This window comes from Elephas maximus, chromosome 3, assembly GCF_024166365.1.
Source record: "Elephas maximus indicus isolate mEleMax1 chromosome 3, mEleMax1 primary haplotype, whole genome shotgun sequence".
In the NCBI taxonomy this organism is placed as follows: Eukaryota; Metazoa; Chordata; class Mammalia; order Proboscidea; family Elephantidae; genus Elephas; species Elephas maximus.
The window spans coordinates 169,675,302-169,698,468 of record NC_064821.1 but is presented as its reverse complement, the minus strand read 5'-3'; the positions used below and the strand labels follow the sequence as shown (position 1 = coordinate 169,698,468).

General features: G+C 42.8%; 1 pseudogene; it reads left to right on the top strand.

Moving 5' to 3' along the window:
* Window positions 1-1,590: 1,590 nt before the first annotated feature.
* LOC126071401 (acidic mammalian chitinase-like) lies at window positions 1,591-14,367 on the top strand (annotated as a pseudogene).
* The last annotated feature ends 8,800 nt before the right edge of the window (window positions 14,368-23,167 follow it).

Sequence of the window (23,167 nt, the reverse complement as noted above, 5' to 3'; positions counted from 1 at the left end):
AAGTGCCCCATGTGAGGGTGGGAATGCCAGGGTAACTTGGGGGTTGGAGAAATGGTTCAGAGCAGGGCCCATCTCTGACTTCTCTGACATTTCAGGCACAGCAACCAAAATTGTCTGTTATTTCATTAACTGGAGCCAGTACCACCCTGGGATTATACACTACATGCCTGAGAATGTAGACCCTTGCCTCTGCACACATATCATCTATGCCTTTGCTGGCATGGCCAGCAACCAGTCAAGACCATTGAGTTGAATGATGAGGTCCTCTATGCTGGCATCAGTAGCCTCAAGAACTAGTGAGTTCTGGGCTTGGACTCCGTGCTGAGTTGGAGGCTCTCAGTTGGGCATTTCAGAAGTTCCCTGAGACACATGGACACCAGAAACCTTAGCCTTTGAGTGCTGTCAGCAATCACTCTTGTGCCTGGTTGGCAGAGCTGTCAGCATTGTTATCCACAGAGCAGACAGGTTGCTGTCATTTTTCTGAATTATTTTCTCACCAAGTCCTCAGCACTGTATTTTCTGTGTCAAGAAGGTACCATCCACAAGGGATTCATTGTGAATAGCGCCCCCTGAAGTTTGTCAGGCTGAAATACATGCCCTCCAGCAACCTATAAGTTAGCTACTAATTGAAGAAAAACCTAAAATATCCCCTGTGCTAGTAAAAACCTTGGCATATTAATTAGATGGTTACTATGTGCCTGGCATTTTTTTTTTAAGTGCCTGGCATTAGGCTAGGTGCTTTTCATTTATTATTTTACTTAACCCTCACAATAAGTCGTATGAGTTAGGCATATTAAAACCATTTTTTAGTTGAGGAAATAGTTATAGAGAGGTTAAAAGCTTTCCCTAGTCCACAAAACTAGTAGGTAGGAGAACCCAGGAGTATCTGATCAGTTCATCAGACAGGTTAACTGAAACTTTGGTTCATCTGGGAATCTAATGGGTAGGTTTTATGGTCAAGCTGACAGGACGTGGGTGCCTGCCAGGAGATACCATGGCATAAAGGAGGTTTGAATCCCGCCTCTGCTATCTTACTAGCTAGGTCATCTTGGGCAAGTTACTTAACCTTTCCGAGTCTCACTTAAAGGTAAAATGAGATTAATAGTTCATGCCTTGTAGGATTGTAAGGATTACAGGGACAAAGCATGCAAAATTCTTGACATTTAGTAGGCACTCAGAAAATGTGAACACTTCCATTGCCTCTACTCCTTGCTCTTTCCTTTGAGGGACTCAGATTTTCTGCTTTCTTTGCTCTAGCTCCAGCTCACATATGTTTATGCTAAGGAACTGTTTTTAGGTTCCACATCCTCCTGGGTATACTGCCTCTTTTTCCCCAGAAGCTCACTGCTACTCCAGGATCAATCAGCCCATTGGCAGAGTTGGAAATCCACTCAGTGAGCATTTATAATGTGCCCTAGAGGTACCCATGGCAAGAGGGCATTTCGCTCCTATAGAAAGCTTTGCTCCCAAGACAAAGTAACAGACCTTGGGGCATCTCTGGGCTTGGGTGTGGGATGTGAAGGCAGAGAGACTAACATCTCCTAGCCAGTGGAATTCCATTCATATTGGTACTTTTCTCACTCCAGCAGCATGGAACTGAAAACCCTGCTGTCTGTTGGTGGCTGGAATTTTGGAACCCAGGGGTAAGACCTTGTTTTAGTGGCTGAATCAGCCCCAGGTTACTCAGTCTTTTCTAAATTCCAAGGGCTCTGAGTTTCTCTGAAGTGGATGGCCCCTGGCTCTCAGACCTCAGTTTAGACATTTCAAAAATCCTTCTCTGATCAGCTCTTCCTGAACTCTGACTCACCTCCATCATACCTGTTGTTGTATGCCGTCGAGTTGATACCAACTCAGAGTGACCCTACAGGACAGAGCAGAGCTGTCCCTTAGGCTTTCCAAGGCTGTAATCTTTATGGAAGACTGTCACATCTTTCTCCCTTGGAGCGCGTGGTGGATTTGAACAACTGACCTTTCAGTTAGCAGATTGGGCTATCAGAGCTCCTACATCGTAGCTCTTACCACACTGTACTTTAATTGCCTCTTTACCTTCCTCTGTATGAGCTCTTCCAGGGCAGAAACTCTATTTTATTCTCCACTGTCACTACATCACTCACTAAATGTTGAATGAATGACTGAATAACTGAATGTGTGTCCAGGCAAATAGTCAGAAAGCTAAATGACAAGGCAGGGTCTTGAAGGAATTAGTACACTATTTTTTTCTCAAAAAGTGCCCTGTGGGAGAATTTCATTCTTGGGAGAGTCCATGTCAAAACCCATCACTGCCACTAAGATCATGACTCATTAATTCCAGATTCTCTAACAGGGTGACCACTGCTGAGAGCCAATAGACCTACATCCAGTGGGCCATACAGTTTCTGAGGAAGTACAACTTCGATGGGCTGGACATTGATTGGGAGTATCCTAGCAATCATGGCAGCCCAGCAGACACACAGCAACTCTTTACGATCCTGTTGAAGGTGAGTCCCTCTCCTCTTAGTCCAAAGAACTTAGGACCTGGCCCACAATGTGCTAGGGATAAAGTCTCTTTCTATCTGGCGAGAGGTTCTGAGAGAGGCTGAATACACCTCAGCCCAGAGTGTGGCCCTCATCCTTCCTGGCCCAAAGCCTGATTTCTTTAGTACAAGATCAGATCATTCTTTCAGGGAAAACTTACATTGGGCAAGTTAGAGAGACTGGTGCACGATAACATGATGACAGTTAATAGATTTACAGTGAGAAATATAACTGACAAAGGGACTGAAACAGTCATACCCTCTCTATCTCTAGGTACAGATCCACATGGGAAGTAAGATATCCCTCAAATATTTCCTTGGTGAGTGGCATCTACACATGTTGCTCCAGGCTCTGATAAAATCCAGTTGCTGTTCAGTTGACTCTGGCTCATGGTGACCCCCCATGTGTCAGAGTAGAACTGTGCTCCATAGAATTTTCAATAGCTGTTTTTTTTTGGAAGTTGATTGCTAGGCTTTTCTTCTGAGGTACCTGAGGGTAGACTCTCACCTCCAATCTTTTGGTTAGCAGCCAGGCATATTAATCATTTGCCCCACCCAGGGACTCCTCCAGACTCAGATAGATAGGTGGATGTGTGTATTGCCAGGGTAGGGGTACTCCTGTTGCCAGGACCAGATGTAAAATTATTGGGTCTGAGTTCCCTCTTCTCTGGGCAGAACCTGACTGAGCAGAGATGTTTCCTTTGATACTCTTTTATATCCTCTTCTTCCATGACTGGTTTCTAGTTATTAAGTTAATCATGCACATTTTGAATGGCTGAGAGCAATTTTTATCTCATAATATAATCTTTTTTCTGCTCTGGCTATTATTTGTTAATTTTCAAGTTTAGCTCTTGGAGGATAACCAAATTCTCCACATTTCCAGGTTCCTGGGAGACAGCTCTCTGTTGTCCACAGGGACCAACAACAGCTGATAAGAACAAAGAATTCTAAACTGAGCACTCTGAAGCTTTCTTCATAAGAATCGTGACCCTGTCACCTGCTTGCTGGGAACCTCCAACCTGAATCCAGTGTCCTCCATTTCACAGGAAACATATGAGGCTTTTGATCAAGAGGCTTTCCAGAGGAGCAAGCCCAGGCTGCTGATTTCTGCTGCTGTGTTGGCTGGCAAAGGTACCATTGAGACTGCCTACCAGATCCCTGAGATGTCTAAGTAAGTAAACCCCAAGCCGGGGATCCTAGGCTCAGAGTTCAGCAAACCCGAGACCCTCCCCATAGAGTGACTGGAGCCCAGATACCAGTGGCCAATGCTCAGGTACTCAGGATGGAGATGGTTCTACCCCAAAGGAGTAAGATGACCCCAGAGACTGAGGGAGAGGCATGGTAAGCCAGCATGAACCCTGACCTTGTTTCTAAGTCTGTTTCCAAGGCTCTCTGTGGTGAAAGGTTATTTGGAGAAGGTTAGATCTTACACGTCTACAAATCTTGAAGGTCTGAGTGCAGGTATTGATTATGGATTGAGTGTCTTTTATGTACAAGTTGTTGTTGGAATAAGGGTAAGGGTTAATGGAATAAAGAATAATAATACATCTCCCTATGGCATAATCACAAACAACACATTTTGTAGGTTCAGAAGCTTTAGTGGCACAGTGGTTAAGTGATACAGCTGCTATCCAAAAGGTCGGCTGTTCAAATCCACCAGCCGCTCCTTGGAAACCCTCTGGGGTGGTTCTACTCTGTCCTATACGATCTCTATGGATTGAAGTTGACTTGACCTCAATAGGTTAAAAGCTTTTGTGGGGAGTAGGATGGAAAGCCTTATTTCCTTTGGGTCATTTCTCTCCTCCTCTCTCCTTCTCTCCAACTGCCCAAGGTATGCGGACCTCATCAACGCAATGACCTATGACCTAAGGGGCTCCTGAAAAGCCTTCACGGGAGAGGACAGCCTCCTGTTTGCAGAACTCAATGACTAGGGAGTCTACAAATACTTTAATGTGGTGAGTGAGGAAAATAGGTTCAAGACAGCAAGTCCTAGCAGATATCTTCAAAGCAAGTCATGAAACCTCTAATCCAGGACTAAAGGGGAAGCCAAGGAAGTTGGATGGGCTGAATGAAGAAGACAAGTGTTGATCAGAGAGAAAACTAAGAGGCCTGGTTCTTCTCCTCTCTCTTAACCTAGCTCATTTTACCTACTTCCCTGTTCCTATGATTAAGTGTATCAATTTATCTTTTACACCAAAGGAAGTAGAATAGTGTTTGGGATAATCCCAAATATTGGAGAAGTTTTTAAAAATATGATTGTCATTTGTGCTAAAAGTACATTTTATGATCCATTCTATTCCCACTCTTTTTCCTGTTCTCGCCACCATTTTTTTTTATCCCATGAGGTTTATATTTCTAATCTGTATGGCTTAGCCAGCTGTAACAATGTCTGCCTAATGATTAGTAGGTGGTTAAGAGGACTGGATATGATTTCAGTAAAGAATTCAAACAGAGATTTAAAAATTGAAACAGAAAAATCTCCCAGGTGGGCATCTCATGCTCAAATAACTCTGAGCTGTGGCTTTCAGCCAAGTAGGGAGACAAATGATACATGGCTGAATTCCAGTCATGCTCCAAATGCTAAGTCCAGTATGAGGGGAGGAAAGATATGAGAGAACAATTCATTCCCAGTTGACACTGGGCTCTGCTACCTAAACAATGGGCCTATTGACTGAGGATGCCTCTGACACCCATTCTAGAAGGGGGGTGGTGCTCCTTTCCTTTCTGCTGGGTTGGATTGTGGAAGGAGCTTGACAGGATGATGTATCCGCATTTGTCAGGAAATTGTGTAGAAAACCCAGGCTATTCTACCAGCCTTTGGGCATGTGCTAAACTGCTTCCTCATGGTATCACCTCACCTCCTTAACTTGCTTCCAGGAATATGCATTGAACTACTGGAAGAACCAAGGTGTCCCTGCTGAGAAGCTGATGGTGGGCTTTGGTGCTTATGCCCGCACCTTCACTCTCATAAACCCTGCCAACCACATGGCCTGGATGCTCCCACTTCTGGCCCCTGAACAGCCAGGCCGTATACCAAAGTAGGAACTCTCGCCTACTTTGAGGTAAGGGCCTCAGAAGGCCCAGGGAACCAGGGAGATCCATTCTCTCTGTTCCAAAGGATTGAAGACACTTCCATGGAGAAAGAATCCAGACTCTGATTTCTAATAGAGGGTACCCTTTTGATTGGCTGCTTTGAGTGTGTTACTGTGCTTGAGTATGTGGTAGGGATAAAACGTCTTGAAGATCAGCCTTTCAAAGTCTATGTGCATTTTTAATACTAGTGGTAGTTCATATTTACTGAGTGGAAATGGAGAGCCAGGCTCTGTTGTAAAGTGATTTTTATATATCATCTCATTTGCCCTCAAGGTGTTCAAGGTCACAGAGCTAGTAAGAGGCAGAACTGAGTTGAAACCTAAGTTGCCCAGGTTCAGAATCTCAGATCTCAACCATTATGCTCTGCTATCCCCTTGTTAACTCTTCTGAGACAAAAACTCTCTCAAATAAGAACATTTCAAAGGGAAACTGGGCACAAGGCACAAAGAGACTGCTTTGTCCATTGTCACACAGAAGGCTATTGGCAGACACAGGACTGGATTTCATGGATCGACTCTCCATCCAGCCCACACTGCACTGGCTCGCTAGACTGAAAATCAGGGTGAGGAGCTGGATGAAACTGGAATGATGTGTTCTTATTCCCAGCAAAGGGTGTGGTGGCAGCGGTGTATCCCAGGAAGGAAAGGGTGTGTCTTAATCATCTAGTGCTTCTGTAACAGAAATACCACAAGTGGGTGGCTTTAGCAAAAAGAAATTTATTCTCTCACAATCTAGTAGGCTACAAGTCCAAATTCGAGGCTCAGCTCCAGAAGAAGGCTTTCTCTGTCGGCTCTGGAGGTAGATCCTTGTCATCCATCTTCCCTTGTTCTGGGAGAATTTCAGCTCAGGAACCTCAGGTCCAAAGGGCGTGCTCTGCTCCCAGTGCTGCTTCCTTGGTGGTATGGGGTTCCGAACTCTCTGCTTGCTTCCCTTTCCTTTAATCTCTTGGGAGATAAAAGATGGTGCAGGCCACACCCCAGAGAAACTCCCTTTACATTGGTTCAGGGATGTGACCTGGTAAGGGTGTTACGATTCCACCCTAATCCTCTTTAACATAAAATTACAATCACAAAATGGAGGACAACCACGGAACACTGGGAATCATGGCCTAACCAAGTTAATACACACATTTTTGGGAGGAACATAATTCAGTTCATGACAGGGAGGGAAGAGGGAACAGTGACCAGAGCAGAGAGGGGCCCACCTGAGTCATGACTGATTCTCTTTCACCTGCCCCAGATCTGCTCATTCCTGAAAGTAACCAGTGACATGTGGAACACCTCTCAGGAGGTCCCCTACGCCTACAAGGGGAACCAGTGGATTCAGTATGACAACCCCAAGAGCTTTACCCTTAAGGTAAGGCCCTCCACGCCCTTTGTCTGCATGGCTGGGGAGAGGGTTAGGGACCTGCCCTCATGGTGCCCTTGAGCTGCAAGGCACAAAGAGGCTGTTTTGTCCATTGTCACACAGATGGCTACTGGCAGACACAGGGTTGGAATTCCTGGCTCATCTTTCCGTCCAGTGAATGCTGCACTGGCTCACTAGACTGAAAATCAGGTCAGAAGAGCTGGGGTGAGACTCAAACTATGTTTTCTTATTCCTAGCAAAGGGGGTGGTGGCCTTGGTATATAGCAGGAAGGAAAGGGAGGGAAGAGGGAGAGACAGGTTACCAGAGCAGAGAGGGGCCTATCTGAGTCAAGACTGCTCCTCTTGTACCTGCCCCAGGTCTGCTCATTCCTAGAAGACATCTAAGAGAGGCATGGTGAGGTAAGCCAAGGCCCAGGATCCAATGGCCCAGCTACAGAGCCTGGAAATTGGAGCAGCCCCTCCTGTCCTATTTGGTAGCAGTTGGCTTCCTTCCTTCCTTCCCTTCGCTCCTGCACCTTCTCCTCCTCCCATTCCCTGAGACTCTCCTTTGGCTCCCTCACCTGCTCCGTTCTGGTCTTATTCCAACCCTCCTATTTGTCCTTCCTCAGGCATGCATTCTTCCTCCTGCCAAAGGCCACTGCGTAGATCACAGTGTTTCCTTGTTTGCTTACAGCAAATTCCTACGGGTTGTCAAGGAAAGTCAGGAGGCAGATATCCCCTGCGTCTTGAGGCTTCTGCCCACTGGTCTTTACATATTCATGTCTGGAGAGGATATGACTACTGCTTACAAACCTCAGGGCCCTTTCCATCTATGCCTTCATGTCTGGAATCCTCTCTTTGCGCAGACACTTTGCTGTGTAAAGTGTTCTATATCTCTTATGACATCACAGCCAACCCAAGCCCCAGCTCAGACAAGCCTTTTCAGAAGGTTGTTTGTGATTTCAGAGGGCAAAGAAAAAAGGCTGATTGGAGCTTAAGGCCTTCTTTCCCCCTGACTTCTAGTACTAAAATCTTCTGTTGTATAAAAATATGTCCATTGATCCCTGAAAGTTGCTCAGGAAAGCCACTCGCTTTCCCTTCTCCCCATGAGTGGTCATGATCCTTGTCAGCCTGCTGCAGTCACTCACTGCACCTGTGCAAGGACACCTCACAGGCCCCCACCCCTCTCCCCCATGGTGAGTGGTTGCTAAAAAACAGCTTTGGAGGGGTCATTGTCTGGGTCATTGACCCAAATGATTTCATGGGCACTTTCTGTAGACAAGGCAAATACCCTCTCATGAATGCCATCAAATCTGCCCTTGGTGTCTCCACTCCCAGTAAGTAGTGATTGCTGCCTACCAGCCATGACATAACACATCAGATATGGTTAAGAAAGAGGAAAAGACAATCCAGAGCTCCTCCCAGCCTGGCTTCAAGGAATTCTCCCTGCAGATCTTCCACCCATCCAACATGACTGTGGGGGCTGCATTTAGGACCCAGAAAGACAGACCCAGGTAGCCTGCCTCGGGCAGCTGTTGGGTGATGGCCCTACTGAGAGAGGGAGGACCTATCAATATTCCTGAGGGTTGTCCTCTGGGGACCTGCCCAGCGGAGCCTCAATAAAGTGGTCTGAACAGATCAGAGCCTGGGGAGGGGGAGAAAAAACAAATCCATTGCCATTGAGTCGATTCCGATTCATAGCGACCCTATAGGACCTAGTAGAACTGGCTCCTAGGGTTTCCAAAGAGCGCCAGGTGGATTCGAACTGCCGACCTTTTGGTGAACAGCCGTAGCTCTTAACCACTGTGCCACCAGGGTTCAGAAGTGCCTTGTCTCCTATTCCCTACCCGCCCAGTTTCAGCCATTATAAACTTTGCAGAGCAAAGAGGACAAAGCAAGCGAGGGATTAAAAAGTTAAGAGGTGAGGAAAGGGATGGGAAGAAGGAAAAACCTGAAGGTGTCCATCTTGTACCTGCCCAGAAGCAGGAAGCAGAGTTACAGCTGATTTCAGCACACAATTCTGCCCTAGTCCCAAGGGCCAGGGCAAGGGGTGCTGGAAAGCTGGGGAAAAGCTAGTGCTGACCATTGGGCCTTTGTATCAGGTCTGCAGGTTCTTTTAGACTCTGTGTAATCTTCACAGGCACTTTGGGAGACAGATGTTACTAGTCTATTTAAAAAGAATAACATAATTATGCAGCAATTACTATGTTATGTATCATGCACATTGTTATGTATCATGCACATTGTTATATATCTCACACCTACCATCTCCAGGAGACCACGGCCCACTCTTCCTCAAAACAGTCACACTGCTAAAGATGCTGAGCAAGACTGTAGCTCTCAGAGCAAGAAAGCTATGCCCGCTTATTGGGGGAAGTCTGAATTGCACCTTTTCTACAAAACTGGCACCAACAGTGAGCAGAACCTCTGGAGGCTAATCGCCCTTCCTCCTGTCTCACTAGTTGAAGTATGAGGAGGGTGTCTGTAACATCTCAGACAGTCCCGGTTTTCAACTGTTGTTTCCACTATCCCTGTCATTTAGCAACTTTGCTGGTTTTTAAATTTTATTATCAAATGTTTTTATTCTCAGGTGTATTAAAGTTATGTAGAATGGGGTTGGTACACCTGCACTTTATGCTTTCAGTTTCTGCCATGGTCTGTACACAGAATTTTTACTTTAGCACATGGTTAAATCTGAACGTTCACCAGGGTTACGGACTGAATTGTGTCCCTCAAAAATACGTGTTGGAATCTTAATGTCATACCTGTGGATGTACTCCCATTTGGGAATAGGGTTTTCTGTGTTATGTTAAGGAGGCTATATCAGTGAAGGATGTGTCCTAAACCTAATCACTTCTGAGGAATACAAGGAGCAGCGTAGACACAGGGGAAACTCTAGTGGTGCAGTGGCTAACTGCAAAAACTTCTAACCAAAGGATTGGCGGTTCAAATCCACCAGGCCCTCCTTGGAAACTCTATGGGGCAGTTCTACTCTGACCTATAGGGTTGCTGTGAGTCGGAATTGACTTGACAGCAACGGGTTTGATATAGACACAAGGATGAGCCAGCATAGAATGGAAAAGATAGAAGTACACGTGAGGATTGCCAAGAAGCGAAGGAACACTGGGGCTATAGAAACTGAGACAAGGATCTTGTTCCAGAGACAACAGAGAGCTTTCTCCTAGACCCAGTGCCCTGAGTTTTGACTTCTAGCCTCCTAAATTGTGAGAAAATAAATTTCTGTTCCTTATGGTCACTCACTTGTGGTATTTCTGACACAGTAGCACTAGGAAACTAAGACAACCAATGATAACCTATCTCTCTTTTCCTGGCCTTTTCTGAAAATGCTTAAGTTACAGTTCCCTCTCAATGACTGCTTATAGGGTGCTCACTGATAAGCTGAAGTGTGCTGTAATAGAAGCAGCTAGGGACAGCTATCTCCTCTCGTCTCTAGTACTACAAGGGTGGTATTGATGATGCTTCCCCTGCCAGTCCCTTGGCGGACCAACCAGTTGTGCCATGGGCTGAACCATAGCCTGCGAGATGCACAAAACCATCAGGCTACCAGTCAGAGGGCCCAGAAGGATGTGTGGGAAATTATGGGTTAGGAGTATGTGAAACTTGTTCGGGGAATTGGAAGCCAAACAGGCCTACCGCTGAGCTTATAGAGGGTAGTCTGAATGTACTTGGTACAAGAGTTTTGTCATTTATTGTGTGGTTCAAATCTGCCACCCCTTATTTTATTGTTTGGCAACACTTCTTATTTTTTAAGTGTACTCTTGTCAGCAATGAGCTCAAGAAAATAAAAGTGCCTACACAATGAAAAATTAAGCACACTGACTTCCCATTTTCCGAGAAAGTTGATAATGAACGTGTAAGTTTCATGAGATATATACCACTCCCCATGGGCACTGTTTGATGCTACGTGAAAACCAGACAACACAAATCTGCTGAATAAACATCGCATCTACTTCAAAAGCAGTAATTATTTTAAGTGGATTTTGCCTAAAGAGGATGATTTAACAAAGGTGGGTGCCAAAGGTGTTCTTCATATCACTCAGTGAAGCGTAAATTTCATTTAGATAGATCAAATGGCTGACGTTCCAAATGAATTTCTCTCTTTTTCTTTTCCAAGTTTTGTGTATGGGTGTGTTTGTGTATAGGAACAAAACTGAAGCAATAGCCAACTTCACAAGCTTTTAAATAATATCAAATGTATATCCATGTCATCGGATGCTTCAGACAGAATATCAGATAAGTTCATTCTAATCATGGTTGGATTTTTTTATCCAGTTCCTGAAATTGAAGCAAAGCTTTTGGTGGTTTATGCCATCAAAAATGAAACATTTGATATTGTCATAAATGATACTGTAAATTCAGTAAGAAAGCACATTGAAAATTAAAAATTACTTTTGAGATGATAGTATGAATTCAAATATTGATGGGGCACAATATGTCAAAACAGTGTTTTTTCCAAATTAAAAAAAAAAAAACTTACAAAGCAGAAATGTCCTTGGAATTGATTGTGGGTCACAAATCATTCACGAATACATGCAAAGAAATTGTGATATTCTATTATTCAAAATAAAGGCTGTTAAAATTTTAAATATTTTTATATACACAGGGTAACTAATGTATGTAACTTTTTTGACAAAGCTGATGTTGACTATTACGTGTATATAAAAATATTCTGTAATGAATCTGAGTGTCTCATTATGATATTAAATTTTTTTAAAAATACATACATCTTCTAAATTTTGGTTGAATTTTATTCAAAATCCATTGTAAATCTTTAGTCAAAATATTCAATGAATGAAGCATGAAAAAATTTTAACTTTTGAAATGTTTGTAAGAGAAGAACTTTTAAACATTTCCTTTGGAAATAATTGAGCAAATCAAGGGAGGAGAGCTCAAATACTATACAATATAATTTTGAAATTCTGTAATTATACTTTGGAATATTTCAATTTGTGGGAAGAATTTTTTCAGCTACAATTTTAATTAGATAAATTTATTTTCTATCTCAGAATGGAAAGAAACTGAAGAGTTCTCTGATTTAGCACCATCTTAATTTGATGAAGCATTCAAAAGAGTCATAAACTCAGTTAACTTGATAAATTTTGCCTTATGAAGGTTATTTGATAAAAAAAATGTGCTCTGGGTAGAGGCAAAAAGACAGAATCTGTGAAAATACTTGAGTTGAAATATTTAAACATTTTAATAGAAGAAAATCAGAATCAAAGATATCCCCCACTTAGCAGAATTTGCTCTGAACATTTGTAGGGAAAGTATTTCCCAATTAAAATTTCTCCATGAAAAGTTTCTGATCTACAAAGAAAAATCAGTAGAAGATATCAGCCCTTTTAAATTGATTAACCATGAAAAACAGCTTAGAAAATTGCAGACACTATTATGAAAATAATATCAAAAAATAAAAACATATTGAAAAAACTCCATTCTTGAGAAAACTGTCAGTGGCATAGTTGTAGAAATACGGCCAAGAAACTGATTAAAGTATATGAATATATAGCAAGAATAATTATTCAGAATTATTTTATTTTGCTTAGTGTACAGGTATATATTTTATACGTCAGAAAAATATTTTTGAAAATACTTTTAATAGTACTATTTTATAAATCCATTAGTATAATAAAAGTTAGTCAATAAAAAATAAATACTTCCAAAATGAAAAACCTTATTTTTGATGCACTTTTTTACTCTCACATGTGTCCAAGTTTTGGAGAAGGGGCCCTCAGCTGTGATCAAATATTTCATTATATATTCAATGTTCTCATAAACAGTCAGCATAAAACAGGAACCCAGATTTGCACGAAGTGCTGGCCCAGTCATTTTGTAAGCTAGCTACAAAAAGAGAACTTGAACTTAGCTTCTTGTGGATTTTTACCTATTTTGCATATCTGGCCCTAGAACAGGAGCCTGCCTAGCTCCTCCACCCTGGGTTTCCCCAGATTGCACTGTGACCCATGTGGCTTGCATGTTAGTTATTTGTACAAGTGTCTGGGCCATTAACGTCTTCATCTTGAGTCTCCTGCCACCGTGGTGAGGGCTCCTTATCTCATTTCCTTGGCTGGGCAGGAAAGAAGACTGGCAAGATCACCTTTGTTATTCCCCCAGTCCCCTTTCTGTGAATATATTTATTTAACAAGCAAATACACAGCTCCTCTATGAGCAGTCCAGTCCTGGGCACTTTATAATCAACAACTCATTAAATATTTGTAACCATTCCATGAGGTAGTCATGCTTATTACGTCCACTTTGTTGTTGTTCCTTTCTGTGGAGTCACTTCCAACTCATGGTGACCCCATGTGTCAAAGTAGAACTGTGCTCCATAGGGTTTTCAAGGCTGTGACCTTTCGGTAGCAGATTGCCAAGCCTATCTTCCGAGGTGCCTCTGGGTGTGCTCCCAACATCAGTCTTTGGACTAGTAGTCCTGGAGTGCTTAACCGTTTTCCCCACCCAGGGACTCCTTTACAGATGAGGAAATTGTGGCACAGAAAGCCTAAGAGACTCGCCAAGGGTCATACAGCTCGAAAATTGAGACTCAAAGCAGGGAGTCTGGTTCCGGGTGTCTGTGATCTTATCCCACACTCTGCTGTTCTCTGAGCCCAACTACACCAGATCACTCCTCATACCCAGCCCAGTCACTAGCCTTTGGATCTTACTCTGAAGGGAGAGGAAAGGAGAGTGAAGCAGGACAGACGGCACCATCTGATGTTTCAAGAGCCCCTCTGTGACTTCAATACCCACTCCATCCAAGACCTTGGAGCCAGGACGCCGTCCCTAATGTCTGGTTCACCCACCGCGGCCCAGAGGCGGTGCGGAGAGGACAGAGCATTGCCCGCAGGTGGCGACAGACCCGCGCGTCCCAGGAGGGCCAGGGCAGGAAGGTCCTGGAACCATTCGCACCCGTACCCTCTGTGCGGGACCGCGACTGCGACTGTAGCTGACTGGAGGCAACCCCTTTCCCCCAGTGGGACTGGTCCTCAGCCAGCGCGACGCCACGCAGGTGCAGGGCGAGCGCGCGCGCTGGAGCCTCGGCGCTCCCTCCCGTTTCCGCCCCTTTTCATCCTTCTTCCCTGGTGGCATAATGGTTAAGTGCTATGGATGTTAACCAAAGGATCGGCAGTTCGAATCCGCTAGGCGCTCCTTGGAAACTCTGTGGGGCAGTTATATTCTGTCCTATAGGGTCGCTATGAGTCGGAATCGACTCGATGGCACTGGGTTTGGCTTGGTTTGGTTTGGTTTCCCTCTCTTAGGCGGCGCTATGGATGGCCAGGTGGAGGAGAGCAGAGCTGAAGTGACCAGAAAGAGGCGCCGAAATCTCCAATTAGGTGATGAGGGGAACGCAAGCCGCCTGTTTACTGGCCCTCAAGGACAGGATCCGACCGAGTAGGGCGGGCCCAGGGAGGAAACCCCCAGCCTTTTTCCCTGAAGGAGGGACTTACTCTCGGGGCGATTGACGGTCAAGTGATACTCAGCGCGTTGGAGATGTCCGGGATCAGCGCCTTCTGCAATCTACGATTCTCATAACTACCCCCTTCCCTCACCGCTGAAGGTTGACAGAGACTTTCAAAAACTGGCTCTGGCGGGGCATGTGACATCCCTCAGGCGCTTTGAGCTGTTAAGAAAGACAAATGCAGGCCAGAATCCAACGGAAAGAGTGCATAGGATCCTTCAGGCACAGAGCCGGCTGGACGGAGCGCTCCACTCAGGACTGGGAAACTCGCCAGGGGAGTGCAGGCCGCCACAGGCACCGGCTGCTTCCCCCCAACTCACTTTCTCCACCAGGCTGTGGCCAGGGACAGGGGATGGGGAAGGCTCCACCATTCCCAGCAACACGGGGCAGATGGGTGATGCCCAGGGTCTTCAAACCTCCCCTTCAAGAAGCTCTAGATGCCCATATGGCAGGTGGGCAAGTCTTTGGAACCGGACATCCAGAATTAGCCCACTATTTTCTCACATTGAAGGTCACTTCTCCACTCTCGTTCTATATCTTTTTTTATTGCTCTGGGAGTCACCGTTTGGATCTGACTGGTGACTCCTCCATCAGCTAGGGCAACATTTCTCAAAACGAGTTCCAAGTAATACTAGTGTTCCACAAGCTAGTAATACATCAAAGAGATTTTGGGAAATGCTATCCTATACTGTACTCTTGCTATGTATGGGCCACAAATTTGGTTCTATATTTCTGGTAGCCAATGACAAATGGGAAATGAAATTAGTCACACAATTTATAATGTCCAGAAAATCAGAACAAATAAGACACGTACAAATCTTCTAGACTCTAAGACCAGAAATATACTCCCCTCCAGGACTTTCATAAAGAGAACACTGTAATGTAAGAATCACCATCCTTACAGTAGACACAAAGACCTATTTCATAAGGATGTTCCCTATAACATCCCTCAAAAGAAAGAAAGAGTGTTTTAAGTCCAAAACGCAATCAGTCAGAGCAATTCATGGGGAACCCGTAAAATAAGATACGGTTTTTAGCTCTCTGCTGGCCTCTCTAGAGCTGTGCTGTCCAGTACAGTAGCCACTAGCCACAGATGGCTACTGAGCATTTGAAAGGTGGCCAGTACAAACTGAAATGTGTTCTAAGTGTTGAAATACATACAAGATTTTGAAGACTTAGAAAGAAAGAAAGAAAAAATACCTGGATAGTTTTATATAGATTGCGTGTTGAAATGATATTTTAGATAGATCAGGTTAAATTAAAAATATTAATTTTACCTGTTTCTGTTTTTTACTTGGCCATTAAAAAATTTAGGTTACATATGTGACTCACATTACCTTTCTCTTGGACAGGGCTGCAATGTTTCCTGCACTGTATACTCTAAGATATGAATAAATATACATATCAATAGTTCAAGAATTTGAGAAACATTGCCTACTATAGCTCCTTCCAGGAGTGTTTTGCAGGATGGTAATACGAGAGCCTTGGAAAAAATTTCCTGCATTAAACATAATTGGGAAATGCCAGGTTAAGCATAAAGGACTTCTCAGAACTCTCAATATAAGGTAAATTATGATTTTCCAAGAAAGCATTTCTCCAACATATTCAACCAGGGAACCCTTTTCGTAATGAAGACCCATTAACACAATTCTGAAGGACAGTTTAGGGAGCAGTGGACTAGGGGATAAAGCTTGCAGGCCTTACTCTGGCACATAAATCTCATCGCGCTCTGGTTGTGGTTTAGCGCTCCAGCCTTTTCTCTTGCCTTTTCGCTCCAACTAATATCTAGACTAGTATTTCACCAGTAAGGCCTTACCCAGACTTATAAATCAAATCCCTTGAAGCCACCTTTTTGTGTCAGTTAATTTTTGTTCCTAAAAAACAGCCCTGAGATACAGTGGCTTAAAACAACAACAATTTATTTAGCTCACCATTCTGCAGCCAGCAACTTGGGCTGAGATTAGCTGGTACGTCTTGGTGGGGCTTACTCTTGCATAGAGATGCATACATACAGATCAACCAGATGACTCTGCTTTTGGGGATTGCCTGGCTGTGAGGTAGGGCCACATGTTTCTCATCATTCAGCAGACTGCCCCGTTTACTTGGCAGTCAGCATTCCAAGAGTGTGAGAGCAAAAGCTTGGAACTTACACATTCTATTAGTTAAGCAAGGAGCCCTGGTGGTTCAGCGGTTAAGCCTTGACTGCTACACGAAAAGTTGATGGTTCAAACCCACTAGCCGCTCTGCGGGAGAAAAATGTGGCAGTCTGCTTGCTCCGTAGGGTTTCCAAGGCTATAATCTTTATGGAAGCAGGCTGCCACATCTTTCTTCTGTGCCATAAAGATTACAGCCTTGGAAAGCATGTGGGACAGTTCTACTCTGTCCTATAGGGTCACTATGAGTAGGAATCAACTCCGTGGCAATGGGTTATAAGCAAATAACAAGGCCATTTCAGATCCAAGGGGTGGAGAGCCTCCACCTCTTGATGTAAGAAGCTAAAAAGTATTATGGCCATTTTTACAAGCTTCCACATTTGTCCTGTAGTCTCATTTTCAAAATAACCCCATTTCTTGTACTTTACATGCACAGAAGCACAGTTTTGTATCTTGCTTTCTTTCACTTTCTCAGATACCTTCCTATCTTATCAACGTATCAGAGCTACTTTATTCTCTTTTATGGTGACTCTTCACTTTATCACTTTGCTGAACTTCCCTTGCTCCCCTCTCTCCATTGTTTTTACCATACCTCAACATTAAATGTTGGCTATTCTGGAAACAATCTTTTCCAATTAAAAAAAAAAAATGTTCTCCCTATCTCTGATCATCTATTTCCTTTGGAATCCATAAATCCAAACGCATTGCTGCCCACTTCTCAAGCAGGATTCCTTTTCTACTTGCTTTAATAGTTACTCTGGACTAACTTCTCCTAGAGTACTTAATTCACCAGATCATAATTTTCTATTTGTTTATCTGTTTTCACCAATGATGGTGAGCCCTATGTCTTATTTACTCATGCAGCTAAGCAACCACACTGTTCCTAACACAAGGTAGACATTCATTAGGTAATTGTCAAATAAACAAATGAACATTAATGAATAAATTGTTTGATATAGATGCATTTCCATGGTATTTACTGTAGGCTATAGCATCTGGTGGAAACCCTGGTGGTGTAGCAGTTAAGTGCTATGGCTGCTAACCAAGAGATCGGCAGTTCAAATCTGCCAGGCGCTCCTTGGAAACTCTATGGGGCAGTTCTACTCTGTTCTATAGGGTCACTATGAGTTGAAATTGACTCCATGGCAGTGGGTATAGCATCTGGCTGTAAGTTTACAGGGAACAAGGACTTTGCCTCCTCCCTTCCAGCTTCTGACATACCTCTTACTGGAAGGATGCCTCCTTTTAATACCTCCTACCTGGTTGGTTTTTAAAGGAAGTATCCTTCCAGTAAAAGGTGAGTCACAGCTGGAAGGAAGAAAGGGAGAGGGCGAAGTCCCTGTCCCCTGTAAGCTTATGGTCAGATGCTGTTGCCTATGGTAAATATTATGGGAGTGTAACTGTATCAAACTATTTATTCATTAATCTTCATTCATTTATTTAACAATCACCTAATGAATGCCTACCTTGTGTTAGGAACCATGTGGGTGCTCCTACCTGGTTTCCTGAGGAGCCCTGGGTAGTGCAGTGGTTAAAGCACTCAGCTGCTAACTGAAAGGTTGGCTGTTCAAACCCACCAGCCACTCTCTGGAAGAAAGATGTGGCAGTTTGCTTTCATAAAGATTGTTGTTGTTTGATGCCGTCGAGTCAGTTCCAACTCATAGCAATCCTATGTACCACAGAACGAAACACTGCCCCGTCCCGTGCCATCCTCACAATAGTTGTTATATTTGAGCCCATTGTTGCAGCCACTGCTTTAATCCATCTCATCGAGGGTGTTCCTCTTTTCCACTGACCCTCTACTTTACCAAGCATGATGTCCTTCTCCAGGGACTTGTCCCTCCTGATAACATGTCCAAATTACGCGAGATGAAGTCTCACCATACTCGCTACCAAGGAGCACTCTGGCTATATTTCTTCCAAAACAGACTTGTTTGTTCTTCTGGCAGTCTACGGTATATTCAATATTCTTTGCTAACACTGTAATTCAAAGGCATCAGTTCTTTTGCCTTCCTTATTTGTTGTCAGCTTTCACATGCATATGAGGTGATTGAAAATATCATGGCTTGGGTCAGGCACACCTTAATCCTCAAGGTGACATCTTTGCTTTCTAACACTTCAAAGAGGTCTTTTGCAGCAAATTTGGCCAATGCAATGCATCATTTGATTTCCTGACTGCTGCTTCCATGGGTGTTGATTGTGGATCCAAGTAAAATGAAATCCTTGGCAACTTCAGTCTTTTCTCCATTTAGCATGATGTTGCTTGTTGGTCCAGTTGTGATGATTTTTATATTCTTATGTTGAGGTGCAATTCATACTGAAGGTTGTTGTCTTTGGGCTTCATCAGTAAGTACTTCAAGTCCTCTTTGCTTTCAGCAAGCAAGGTAGTGTCATCTACATATCGAAGGTTGTTATGAGTCTTCTACCAATTCTGGTGTCATATTCCTCTTCATATAGTCCAACTTCTTGGATTATTTTCTCAGCCTACAGTTTGGATAAGTAAGGTGAAAGAATGCAACCTGACTCACACATTTCTTGATCGAAACCATGCAGTGTCCACTTGTCTGTTCAAATAATTGCCTCTTGGCCCATGTACAGGTTCCATGTGAACACAATTAAGTGTTCTAGAATTCCCATTCTTTGCAATGTTGTCCATAATTTGTTATGATCCACTGAGTCTAATGCCTTTGCACAGTCAGTAAAACACAGGTCAACATCTTCCTGGTAGTCTCTGTTTTAGCCAAGGTCCATCTGACATAGGCAATGATATTCCTGGTTCCAGTACTCTTCTGAATCTGGCTTGAATTTCTGGCAGTTCCCTGCAAATGTACTGCTGTAACTGCTTTTGAATGATCTACAGCAAAATTTACTTGTGTGTGATACTAATGATATAGTTCAATAATTTCCGTATTCTATTGGATCACCTTTCTTTGGAATGGGCACAAATTTCTTGGCACAGAAAAGTGAGTACCTCCAGTGCCGCATCCGTTTATTGAAACATGTCAGTTGGTATTCCGTCAATTCCTGGAGGCTTGTTTTTCATCAATGCCTTCAGTGCAGCTTGGACTTTTCCTTCAATAACATCAGTTCTTGATCATATGCTACCTCCAGAAATGGTTGAACGTTGACCAATTCTTTTTGTTGTAGTGACTATGTATTCCTTCCATCTACTTTTTGATGCTCCCAGTGTCGTTCAGTATTTTGTCCATATAATCCTTCAAAATTGCAACTTGAGGCTTGAATCTTTTCTTCATTTCTTTCAGCTTCAAAAATGCTGAGCATGCTCTTCCCTTTTGGTTTTCTAACTCCAGGTCTTTGCACATTTCTTTACAATATTTTGCTTTGTCTTCTTGAGCCACCCTTTGAAATCTTCTGTTTGGCTCTTTTACTTCATCATTTCCTTCATTCTCTTTAGCTACTCTACATTCAAAAGCAAGTTTCAGAGTCTCCTCTGCTATCCACTTTCATTTTTTCTTTCTTTTTAAAGACTTTTTGCTTTCTTCATGTATGCAGTCCTTGATGTCTTCCCACAACTTGTCTGGTCTTCGGTCATTAGTGTTCAATGCATCAAATCTATTCTTGATATGGTCTTGAAATGCAGGTGGGATATGCTCAAGTTTGTATCTTGACTCTCGTGTACTTGTTTTAATTTTCTTTAACTTCAGCCTGAACTTGCATATGAACAATTGATTGTCCGTTCTACAGTCAGCCTCTGGCCATGTTCTGACTGATGATATCGAGCTTTTCCATCCTGTCTTTCCACAAATGTAGTCAATTTTATTCCTGTGTTTCCCATCCAGTGAAGCCCACATATATAGTAGCCATTTATGTTGTTGAAAAAAGGTATTTGCAACAAAGAAGTCATTGGTCTTGCAAAATTCTATCATGCGATCTCTGGCATAGTTTCTATCACCGAGGCTATATTTTCCAACTATCAACCCTTCTGCATTTTCAACTCTCACATTTCAATCACCAGTAATTATCAATGCATCTTGATTGTGTGTTTGGTTAATTTCAGACTACAGAAGTTGGAAAAATCTTCAATTGCCTTATCTTTGGCATTAGAGGTTGGTGCGTAAATTTGAGTAATAGTCTTATTAACTGGTCTTCCTTGTAGCTGTATGGATATTATCCTATCACTGGCAGCATTGTACTTCAGTATAGATCTTAAAATGTTCTTTTTGACGATGAACACAACACCATTCCTCTTCAGTTTTTCATCCCAGTGCAGTAGGTATGATTACTGATTCAAAATGGCCAATACCAGTCCATTTCAGCTCACTAATGCCTAGGATATCAATCTCTCTTAGTTATATAGTGTAGCTATAGCAGAAATACCACAAGCGGATGGTTTTAACAAACAGAAGTTTATTCCCTCTAGGAGGCTGGAAGTCTGAATTCAGGGCACCAGCTCCAGGAGGAAGGCTTTCTCTCTCTGTTGGCTCTGGAGGAAGGTCCTTGTCATAAATCTTCATCTGGTCTAGAAGCTTCTCAACACAGGGACTTCAGGTCCAAAGGATGTGCTCTGTTCTTGGCACTACTTTCTTGGTGGTATGAGGTGTCTCTGTCTTTCTGCTTGTCTCTCTCTTTTATATGCCAAAAGAAACTGATTCAAGATACAACCTAATCTTATAGATTGAGTCCTGCTCTATTAACAGCATAGAAGTTTGGATTTACAACATGTAAAATAATCACATCAGATGACAAAATGGTGGACAATCACAATACTGGGAATCATGGCCTAGCCAAGATGACACATTTTGGGGGGACACAGTTCAATCTATAGCATGATATAACATTATATCAGACAGTGTTCTGCTGCTATTGATAAGGTTTTTACTGGCCAATTTTTTTCAGAAGTAGACTGCCAGGACCTTCTTCCCATTCTGTCTCAGCTTGGAAGCTCAGCTGAAACCTGTCCATCAAATGTGACCCTGCTGGTATTTGAAATACCGGTGGCAAAGCTTCCAGAATCACAGCAACATGCAAGCCACCACAGTATGACAAACAGACGGGTCTGTAAAGATGACAGCCTTGGAAATGCTATGGAGCAGTTCTACTCCGTCATATAGGGTTGCCTGAGTCAAATGGGTTTTGCTTGACTTTTTTTGGACTTTATTTCCTATGTGCTAATTCCTATAGCTCTCAGCTTTCTTGTGTGTATATCTATGAGTTCCACCTGTTAGAAGCTGTCTCTTCATTAGAGTATTTCTCTTTTGTATGTACTTTATGTGATGAGAGCTTTCTGGAAACAAGGGCTGCTGCCTCTTCACTCCTTCATGTACATTTGAAAAGAATGTGGTTGTGCAACTGTAGCTACATTGTTTAGTATGTCAATTAGGTCAAATTTATTAATAATGTGCTCAGATCTAGACAGTAACTGAAAATTCTCTTTGTTCTATCTGTTACTGCAGAGATACTCTAATGTCCCTTTTTTATCTTTAGTGATGCTTCTTATCTTGAAGTCAACTTTGTCTGATATTAGTATAGCTACCCAAACTTCCTTTAGGTTACTGCTTGGGTGATGTATTTTTTCCATTCTTTTACTTCTGTCTTTATATATCCTAGTGGTATATTTCTTATAAGCAACAAATAATAGAGTGCTTTTTAAAAAATATAAAAATTTGGCAATCTTTGGCTTAAAACTAGACCATTTAGCCCATTTGGATTTAATGTAATTACTGGTATAATTGGGTTTAAATGTACATTCCTATGATGTGCTTCCTTTTTGTCCAACATGGCTTATATTACGTTTTGTCCCCTTTTTTAAAAGAGAAGCAATTGTGAAAGAGAAGGAAAGGAGAATCTTTAAATTGCAGACTAGTTTTCAGCCACATAAATTCTAGCAAAGAATACTTACAAGTTTTGAGAATCTGAACATTTATTCTATTTATTATCTATTTGTTATTTATTAAAATCATCCATGTGTTCACATACCCCTTGGAAATTCTCTTGTATCTCTCCCTACTGCCAGTTGCTATCGAGTTGACTGACTTGTTGTGACCCCACATGTTTCAAAGCAGAATTGAGCTCCATGGGATTTTCAATGACTGTGATCTTTCAGAAGTAGATGACAAGGGCTCTCTTCTGAATGCCTCTGGGTGGATTCAAACTGCCAACCTTTCCATTAGTAGCCAAGTGATTAACAGTTTACACGACCCAAGGACTTCTTCGTATCCACAGAGGTCAAGTAAACCCCAGATTAGACTATAAGGATTCAAATGAGAATGGCAATGAGGTGAGGTCTGAGATATAAAGCCAAATCACGTAGGCCTCATTCGATGTGAAACAGAGTATGGACTCAATTCCAAACCCAAAGGAAAGCCTGGGGAAAAAAAATTTTTTTTAATTAATTTTTATTAAGCTTCAAGTGAACATTTACCATTCCAATCAGTCTGTCACATATAAGTTTACATACATCTTACTCCCTTCTCCCACTTGCTCTCCCCCATTGAGTCAGCCCTTTCAGTCTCTCGTTTCGTGCCAATTTTGCCGTCTTCCCTCTTTCTCTATCTTCCCATCCCCCCTCCAGTCAAGAGTTGCCAACACACTCTCCAGTGTCCACCTGATTCAATTAGCTCACT